Genomic DNA, 9,884 nt, shown 5'->3' with positions numbered 1-9,884 from the left:
GGAACTATGGGTTTTTATATTTCTTAACATTGGACGTGATCGTCTCTTACTAGGTTGCTAGCTACCGCTGCAACCCGGATACCGCCGCAACCCGGATATGTTGCAAGCTACTATTGCAATCCGGATTCCAGTTACTATGGGCTATAGCTCGTCCTTTAATATACTAGCTACCGCTGCAACCCGGATAATTGACAAACACCATTTATGATGAGCTATATTCGTCCTTTATGTAACTACACCTGGAACCATCATATATCATTTACTATGGGCGAGAGATCGTTCTTTACTGTAAAATTTTTTAAGAACTATGGGTTTTTATATTTCTTAACATTGGACGTGATCGTCTCTTACTAGGTTGCTAGCTACCGCTGCAACCCGGATAACACGAGCTGTTTAATTTAATACTTCTGTTACTAGGGGTTACAGTTCGCTCCTTAGTGTAATAAACTGCGAAAATATTTCTGGTGTCTAACCAATAATTTAATTTTTTCTGTTCCAACTGGATAATTACATACAAATTTTAAAAAGAGTTTAGTTTTTTGTTCGGTTTAAGTTACTTGTTTGTTCGGTTGACTTGTTGAGTTCTGGGTTTTTATATTTCTTAGCATTGGACTGATCGTCTCTCACTATGCTGCTAGCTACTGCTTTAACCCGGATTCACATATATAGCTATGAGAGGCAGCGTGGCCGATTGGTCAAAGGCACTGGTGATAGCCACCAGTCTCTTTGGAGGCGTGGGTTCAAATCTTACCGCTGGTACACGATTATGATTTATGTACAAAAATCAAATATCTTTGAAAAGACAGCAGTATGAAAAGACATAAAAAATGCAGTTTTTAGTGTTAAATTTTTTTCTCTTTTGGAAATAATTTATTTCTGTTACAAAAGATTTTTAACCCAATTAATTTCCTTTAAAATGAGCTATTGAACAACTCTCTACGATGTTCCAGTGCCAAGCTATCCGTGGAAAAGAAAAAAAGAGAAAGAAAAAAATATGCCATTTAGGCAGAATGTTGTAGTATCTGCCACTTTTCTTGATTTTCAAGCCAATATATTTCCATTGCTGATCAAGCCAAATAACAGAAAGTTTACTATACAGGGCTTTGGACAAGACGGTTTTAATGGTGTACTTTTTGTTTTGATCTGACTTTTTTAGAAGTTATGGGTTTTTATTTTTCTTAACATTGGACGTGATCGTGTCTTACTAGGTTGCTAGCTACCGCTGCAACACGGATTACAACTTGGGTTTCGTTTTATGCTATATCATTACAAACAGGAAAAAGCCTACAGCCTTTTCTTCTTTGAAATAGTAAGAGACGAACCTCAAGCAATCAAGTAGCTAACTAAGTCCAATGTATGCAGTGGTATGCTATTCAAATAATCGTCTTTTAATGTAATTATCCTAATGATCGTCTTTTAATATAATGAATTACTAACCTATACTATAAATAAGTTGCGTATAAAATTTAGTATAGGCAAGAGGTCGTTCTTTATTATACCTAACAAAATCCTGGATCCGCTCCTGGCCAGTTCTCATATATCCACTAATTATTTTGGTCTAGATAAGTACAGAGTCTTAACTAGTGTGGTACAAAATGTTTTCAACACAAAGTTATGTGGCTGGAGAGGAGGGGTAAACCGCCTCAAAAAGTGTATTTCTATTCGTTTTTAGTTTTAATTTCGTTTTATAACTCTTCCGGCTTGACTTTAGAGTCTTTGGGCGTAATAGCCTTAGACTATAAATTAGTATTTTCAAAATTTTCCCTATTAGAGAGGAAAATCTTCCCCCCCCCCTTCCGCACTTGTTACTTCGTCAACCACAGATCCAGAGTTATTAGGGGAAACTGGGTAATGAAATTCGAAATAGGCGATGAATTTCAACTTAGTAAATGTAACTTCTGTATGCAAAATTGTGTACTTTAAAGTTGAGCAATGAATTTAATACGTAAAAAAAAAATTACCTTAGGTAATCCACCCTCCAATAAGAGAATAGGATACTTTTCTTAGTAGATGGTGTTGATTTTGAGATGAGAAGTCTCTTCGTGCTTAATCTCAATTTTGTTCAACTTTTTTTATATTTAAAATTTAGTGTTTTTCGCTGAAACATAGTCTCTGCTAACAGAAAGGAGTTGATAGGCAGGTAGATGTATCACTTTTGTTTAAAATTACAGCTGCCGCTGCAACCTGGATACCACTACAATCTGGATAGCTTGTAGCAAACCCTGGAACCACCGTACATAAGTTACTATGGGCGAGAGATCGTTCTTTACTGTACTAAAAGTTACAGTACCCTGACTTGAACCACATGAAAAATCACTTTCTGCATGGGGACCACTATCTGACCATCTCTTTTTTTTGCTTTTTTTTGCTCCGCTGCTTGCAGCGCCCTAGACATCATAGAGAGCTGTTTAAGGGATTCTATTAAAGGAAATTGTTATATCTAGTTGTTTTTTTTAAATTAACCAAACACAATATTCAAAATAAAATAGATTTTTTGACGAAAAACTGCATCTTCGCATGTAAGATGATAAATGACATCATACTCGAAGGTTACAGCCATAAATGACGTTATAGAAGAATACTTTGAAGGGTGCTTTTGATAGTAATTACATAATCCCTATTTATGTTTCAGTTAACATGGGCTAGGTGTCCTTCTTTATTGTAATTTTTGGTGGAAAAATTTATTCTCTTTTAGAAATAATTTAGTTTAGTTACTATAGATTTTTAACCCAATTAAGTTTCTTTAAAATGAGCCATTGAACAACTCTCTACGATGTTCCAGTGCCAAGCTATCTGTGGAAAAGAAAGAAAAAAAGAAAAAAAGAAAAAAAAATATCCCGTTTAGGCAGAATAATGTAGTAGCTGCCACTTTTCTTGATTTTCAAGCCAATATATTTCCCTTGCTGTTCAAGCCAAGGGACTGAAAGTTTCCTATACAGGGGTATCGGACAAGGCTGTTCTAATGGTGTACTTTTGAATTTGACGTAATCGTCTCTTACTAGGTTGCTAGCTACCGCTGCAACCCGGATGATAATAAACTGATTTACACACAGGAAAAAGCCTAGGGCTTTTTCTTCTTTGAAATAGTAAGAGACGAGTCTCAAGCAATCAAGTAGCTAGCTAATTCCAATGTATGCAATTGTTTGTTGTTCCAATGATCGTTTTTTATTGTAACTAGGTTTCAGCCATATAATCCCTATTTATGTTTTAGTTAACATGGGCAAGGTGTCGTTCTTTATTGTAATTCTTACTAGGCTGCTAGCTACTGCTGCAACCCGGACAATACTTACAAAATTCAAATTTACAGTATCGATCCCTTACGTATGATCTCCTAATAATCGTCTTTTAATATAACTTCAGTTACTATGGACTAAAGTTCGTTCTTTAATGTAAAACTTTAATGTAACAGCAACCCGGATCAATTAACATGGGTTAAGGGTCGTTCTTTACTATAAGATAATTCTAATGATTTACTTTTGTTTTGATTTGACTGTATTTTTAGGAGTTTTGTTATATTTCTTATCATTGGACTGATCGTCTTTTACTAGATTGCTAGCTACTGCTGCAACCCAGATTCACATATATAGTTATTTATGAGAGGCAGCCTGGCCGAGTGGTCCAAGGCACTGGTGTTAGCCACCAGTCTCTTCGGAGGCGTGGGTTCAAATCTTACCGCTGGTATACGTTTATGTTTGAAAGACTGCATTGTGAAAAGACATCAAAAATGCAGTTTTTGGTGGAAAATTTATTTTTTTTTAGAAATAATTTATTTTAGTTACAAAAGGTTTTTAACCCAATTAATTTCCTTTAAAATGAGCTATTGAACAACCCTCTACGATGTTCCAGTGCCAAGCTATCTGTGGAAAAGAAAAAAAGAAAGAAAAAAAATATCCCGTTTAGGCAGAATGTTGTAGTAGCTGCCACTTTTCTTGATTTTCAAGCCAATATATTTCCCTTGCTGTTCAAGCCAAGGGACAGAAAGTTTCCTATACAGGGTTTTCGGACAAGGCGGTTCTAATGGTGTAGTTTTTGTTTTGATCTGACTCCTTTGTTAGGAACTATGGGTTTTTATATTTATTAACATTGGACGTGATCGTCTCTTACTAGGTTGCTAGCTACCGCTGCAACCCGGATTACAACTTGGCATTCGTTTTATGCTATATCATTACAAACAGAAAAAAACCTACGGTTTTTTCTTCTTTGAAATAGTAAGAGACGAACCACAAGTAACTACCCCTGGAACAACCATATATCATAGGAGAGAGATCGTTCTTTACTGTAAATATCTTTGAAAAGACTGCAGCATGAAAAGATATCAAAAATGCAGTTTTTGGTGGAAAAATTTATACTATTTTAGAAATAATTTATTTTAGTTACTAAAATTTTTAATCCAATTAATGTCCTTTAAAATGAGCTATTGAAAAACTCTCCTCGATGTTCCACTGCCAAGCTATCTGTGGAAAAAAAGAAGAAGAAAAAAAAATATGCCGTTTGTAGAGAATAAAGTGGTTAAAGTCTATTTTCTTGATTTTCAAGCCAATATATCTCCCTTGCTGTTCAAGCTAAATGACACAAAGTTTCCTATACAGGGGTTTCGGACAAGGCAGGTCTAATGGTGTACTTTTTGTTATGATCTGACTCTTTTTTAGGAGTTTGGTTTTTTTTTATTTCTTAACATTGGACGCGATCGTCTCTTACTAGGTTGCTAGCTACCGCTGCAACCCGGATAGCCACAAGTCTCTTCGGAGGCGTGGGTCCAAATATTACCGCTGGTATACAATTATGATTTATGTACAAAAATCAAATATCTTTGAAAAGACTGCAGCATGAAAAGACATCAGAAATGCAGTTTTTGGTGGGAAAATTTATTCTCTTTTAGAAATAATGTATTTTAGTTACTAAAGATTTTTAATCCAATTAATCTCCTTTAAAATGAGCTATTGAACAACTCTCTACGATGTTCCAGTTATAATTATATAACAAGCCAAGGGACAGAAAGTTTTCTATAGAAGAGTGTTGGACCAGGTGGTGGTTCTAATGGTGCACTTTTTATTTTGATATGACTCTTTTTTAGGAGTTATGTGTTTTTATATTTCTTAACATTGGACTTGATCGTCTCTTACTAGGTTGCTAGCTACCGCTTTGACCCAGATTTAATACTTGGTTGCTAGCTACCACTGCAACCTAGATATATAATACTTCATTTACGATGGACTAAAGTTCGTTCTTTAATGTAAATCCTTTAAAATGAGCCATTGAACAACTCTCTACGATGTTCCAGTGCCAAGCTATCTCTGGATACAAAAGAAAAAAAGAAAAAAAGAAAAAAAATATATCCCGTTTAGGCAGAATGTTGTAGTACCTGCCACTTTTCTTGATTTTCAAGCCAATATATTTCCCTTGCTGTTCAAGCCAAGGGACAGAAAGTTTACTATAGAGGGGTTTCGGACAAGGCGGTTCTAATGGTGCACTTTTGAATTTGATCTGACTCCTTTTTTAGGAACTATGGGTTTTTATATTTCTTAACATTGGATTCGATCGTCTCTTACTAGGTTGCTAGCTACCGCTGCAACCCGGATCAGTCCTTTATGTAAACCTTACTAACCTATACTATAGTTCAGTGGTCTATGAATTTAGTATAGGCAAGAGGTCGTTCTTTATTAGTTTGCAGCATAATACTATGAAACTCGTTACCACGAGCTGTTTGATAAATGACACCATTTATGATTGATCATTTATGTAATGGTTATAATAACTTTATATTAGTTCTTTATTATAATACTATGGGTTACAGTTCGTTCCTTATTATAATCTCTTACTAGGTTGCTAGCTACTGCTGCAACCCAAATTCACATATATATTTATTTATGAGAGGCAGCCTGGCCGAGTGGTCCAAGGCACTGGTGTTAGCCACCAGTCTCTTCAGAGGCGTGGGTTCAATTCTTACCGCTGGTATACGATTATGTTTGAAAGACTGCAGTGTGAAAAGACATCAAAATGCAGTTTTTGGTGGAAAAATTTATTCTCTTTTAGAAATAATTTATTTTAGTTACTATAGATTTTTAACCCAATTAATTTCCTTTAAAATGAGCTATTAAACAACCCTCTACGATGTTCCAGTGCCAAGCTATCTCTGGATACAAAAGAAAAAAAAAGAAAAAAAGAAAAAAATATCCCGTTTAGGCAGAATGTTGTAGTAGCTGCCACTTTTCTTGATTTTCAAGCCAATATATTTCCCTTGCTGTTCAAGCCAAGGGACAGAAATTTTACTATGCAGGGGTTTCGGACAAGGCGGTTCTAATGGTGTACTTTTTGTTTTGATCTGACTCTTTTTTTAAGAACTATGGGTTTTTATATTTCTTAACATTGGACGTAATCGTCTCTTACTAGGTTGCTAGCTACCGCTGCAACCCGGATTTCGATGATCAAGCCTTTATGTAACCCGGATTAAAAAATTATTATCATATCTTATATGTAACTTTTATTTTATAAGTCTTCGTTAGTCTAATGGTAAGTATGCCCACTTGTTACCTGGGAGAAGGGGGTTTGGTCCCCAGTCGGGGAAAACTTTTAATATGTTGAATTAAAAGCACTATCTTTTCAATTTAAAATTTAAAAAAGAAACTTGTTTATTTACATTCTAGCTAAAATAATGAAGATAATATGAATGAACCACAGTGTTCAGTTTCTTTGGACTGGAGTTCGTTTTTTAACTATAAATACAAACAGGAAAAAGCCTACGGCTTTTTCTTCTTTTAAATAGTAAGAGACGAAACTCAAACAATCAAGTAGCTAACTAAGTCTAATGTATGGAATGGTTTGTTATTTCAGTGATCGTCTTTTAATGTAAAAATATAAATACTGTAATCTTAACTATAGTTAAGTTGCGTATGCAAGTTAGTATAGGGAAGAGTTTGATATTTATTATACAAATGACAGAAAGTTTCCTATACAGGGGTTTCGGACAAGGCGGTTCTAATGGTGTACTTTTTGTTTTGATCTGACTCCTTTTTAGGAACTATAGGTTTTTACATTTCTTAACATTGGACGTGATCGTCTCTTACTAGGTTGCTAGCTACCGCTGCAACCCGGATTCCAGTGCCAAGATATCTGTGGAAAAGAAAGAAAATAAAAAAAAATATCCCGTTTAGGCAGAATGTTGTAGTAGCTGCCACTTTTCTTGATTTTCAAGCCAATATATTTCCCTTGCTGTTCAAGCCAAGGGACAGAAAGTTTACTATACAGGGTTTTCGGACAAGGCGGTTCTAATGGTGTACTTTTTTTGATCTGACTCCTTTTTAAGGAACTATGGGTTTTTATATTTCTTAACATTGGACGTAATCGTTTCTTACTAGGTTGCTAGCTACCGCTGCAACCCGGATTAAAATTTTCAGTTATTTTTCTGGATTGAATTGAAAAATTGAAATTATTCCTCAGACACCATAAATATTTTTGCAGTTTGCAGTTAAATAAAATTATTTTATTTAAAATTTTCACGAATTATTCTAGTTTCAGTTGACGATTCAGATTTTTTGTTAAAACCCCCCAAAACTTACTGCATTTTACTTTTTACCAAATCACTTGAAGCTAAAGGAAAACCAAACTAATTTTAAAGTTTTCAGTTGTTTTTCTGTTTTGAATTGAAAAATTAAAATCATTCCTCAGCCACCATAAATATTTTTGCTGTTTGCAGTTAAATGAAATTATTTTATTTACAATTTTCAGGAATTATTCTATTTTCAGTGGACAAATCCTTGTTTAAACCCCCTTAAAGTGACTGCATTTTACATAACTATGTCTACAAGCTCCTTATAATGGTAAATCAGGTAGTAAAATCTCTTTAAATACATCTATGTCCTTTCAAATGAGCCTTTAAACAGCTCTCTATGATTTTCCAGTGCCCCGCCAGCTAAACTGAAAAAAACGAAAAAAAAACCGCTGTCGATGCAAAATTGTGGTTGTAGCCACTTTTTTTGATTTTCAAACCAATATATTTTTTTTGTTTTTCAAACTAAGTGATAGTTAGTTTTCAATACAGGGGTATAGGATAATCCGGTTCAAAAAATGTACTTCCTTTTTTGATTTGATTCTAGTCTTAGGCGTTATAAGCTATTTTACTTTTTACTATGGGGAGTGATCGTCTCTTACTAGGTTGCTAGTTACCGCTGCAACCCGAAACAAATTATATATGTTTTTGAATTTCATATGATATTCATTTTTAATCAATATCGCTCTTTATAGTGATTCTAATGGTGTAATTTTTGTTTTGATCTGACTCTTTTCTCAGGAGTTAGGGGTTTTTATATTTCTTAACATTGGACGTGATCGTCTCTTACTAGGTTGCTAGCTACCGCTGCAACCCAGATAACTGGTATTTTAAAGCGCTGAGATACAGATTAAAGTGCTCAGAACTTTACTTTTAGTTGCTCTTTACTTTCAGTTAAAGTTTTTTATTTATTTGATGAACTAAAGAAAACAAGACGCTCACTATATGCGGCGATGAAGCCTAATAATCTGAAAATAACAACAAGGAAATCCCGGAATCCTAGAACAAAAGTCATTGAATATTGAGTCAGTCTGTACACTGCTTTAAACTTAAAATCTACAGCCAAGTCTACATAGGACGCTGTCAAATTTGTAGTTTAATTTTTTTTTAATTAAACGTCATTGAGCGAATCAATTGACAAATTACGTCATTATTTGCCTTAAGGCAGTTTTTTCTAGGATTATTTTTTTGTCTTTTTAAAATCAAAAAATTAAAAAGAGCAATTTTCCTTCGCTTCATGGAACTTTAAATTTTAGTAATTCTGCGAGGAAAACGTTTATCGAGTTCAAATCCTTCCCTAGGCTTGCTTTCCACATGACCCAGGCCAAGATAACAGTCGAAGAAACATTTTAGACTGCACCCAGTGGTAGTGAAACATGGTCCTTAGTACAGTGATTGCTAGAATTTCTGATGGGCTGCCTCTTGCAGCATCAGTGCAAGATGATGAACAGGATAGAAGTTTAGTTGACTATCAGAACCAGGCAAAAATGTTGATGAAGATGTTAGACGCACGTGGTCCGGAGAGATGTTCAATTGAAACCCGACTTTTTAGTTTCCATTATTTAATCAAAGATGAGGTGTGCTACCTAGTGTTGTCAGAGAAAACATTTTCACATAAACTAGCATTTTCATATCTGGATGATCTGCAGCAAGAATTTAGCTCTCAGTATGGTAGAAAAGTTGTCACTGTTTCTAGGCCATATTCTTTTATTGAATTTGACAATTATATACAAAAAGCAAAGAAAACATACATAGATCCCCGTACGAGGAGAAACCTTGGCACCTTAAACAACGAACTTTTAAATGTTCAGAAAATTATGGTTCAAAATATTGACGATGTTTTGCAGCGAGGAACACTTTTGTCTGAACTCGACAACAAAGCTCAGAATTTGGCGACGCTATCGACCAACTACAAAAAAGATGCGCGACACTTAAACCGTCAGTCTACAATTTTTATAATTGGTGGCGCATGTTTTGTTTTGTTCTTTTTGTGGTGGATTTTCTTTTAATTTTTTTATCTCTGCCAGTGTTTCATTTGTGTAACTTCGAAATTTGTGTTTCCTTCGGGATTTTTTTTTTATAAAAAAAAAATGTTTTAGTGATTGTAGTAATCATAAAAGGGAAAATAAAAACTATATTAAGAGTTCTTTTTAGTATCTGTTTCTGTCAAAATCGCCATTTTAAAGCTTCAACTTTTTCCTCTTAAAGTGTTTGAATATGGACCTTGAAAAACGTCCGATTTCGAAAGAGGTTCAGGTTGAAGCCACTGTTAGTAAAATAACATCAAACCGGGCAGGTGCATAATGTAAAAAGGATATAAGGTCAGACCAAGGAAGAT

General features: G+C 34.6%; 1 pseudogene; it reads left to right on the top strand.

Moving 5' to 3' along the window:
- The first annotated feature begins 8,863 nt into the window (after positions 1-8,863).
- On the top strand, positions 8,864-9,555 carry LOC148945381 (vesicle-trafficking protein SEC22b pseudogene; annotated as a pseudogene).
- The last annotated feature ends 329 nt before the right edge of the window (positions 9,556-9,884 follow it).

Source organism: Artemia sp. Qi Xiang Cuo, chromosome 13 (assembly GCF_049724085.1).
Source record: "Artemia sp. Qi Xiang Cuo chromosome 13, ASM4972408v1, whole genome shotgun sequence".
In the NCBI taxonomy this organism is placed as follows: domain Eukaryota; kingdom Metazoa; phylum Arthropoda; class Branchiopoda; order Anostraca; family Artemiidae; genus Artemia; species Artemia sp. Qi Xiang Cuo.
This window is presented reverse-complemented; position numbering and strand designations above follow the sequence as displayed.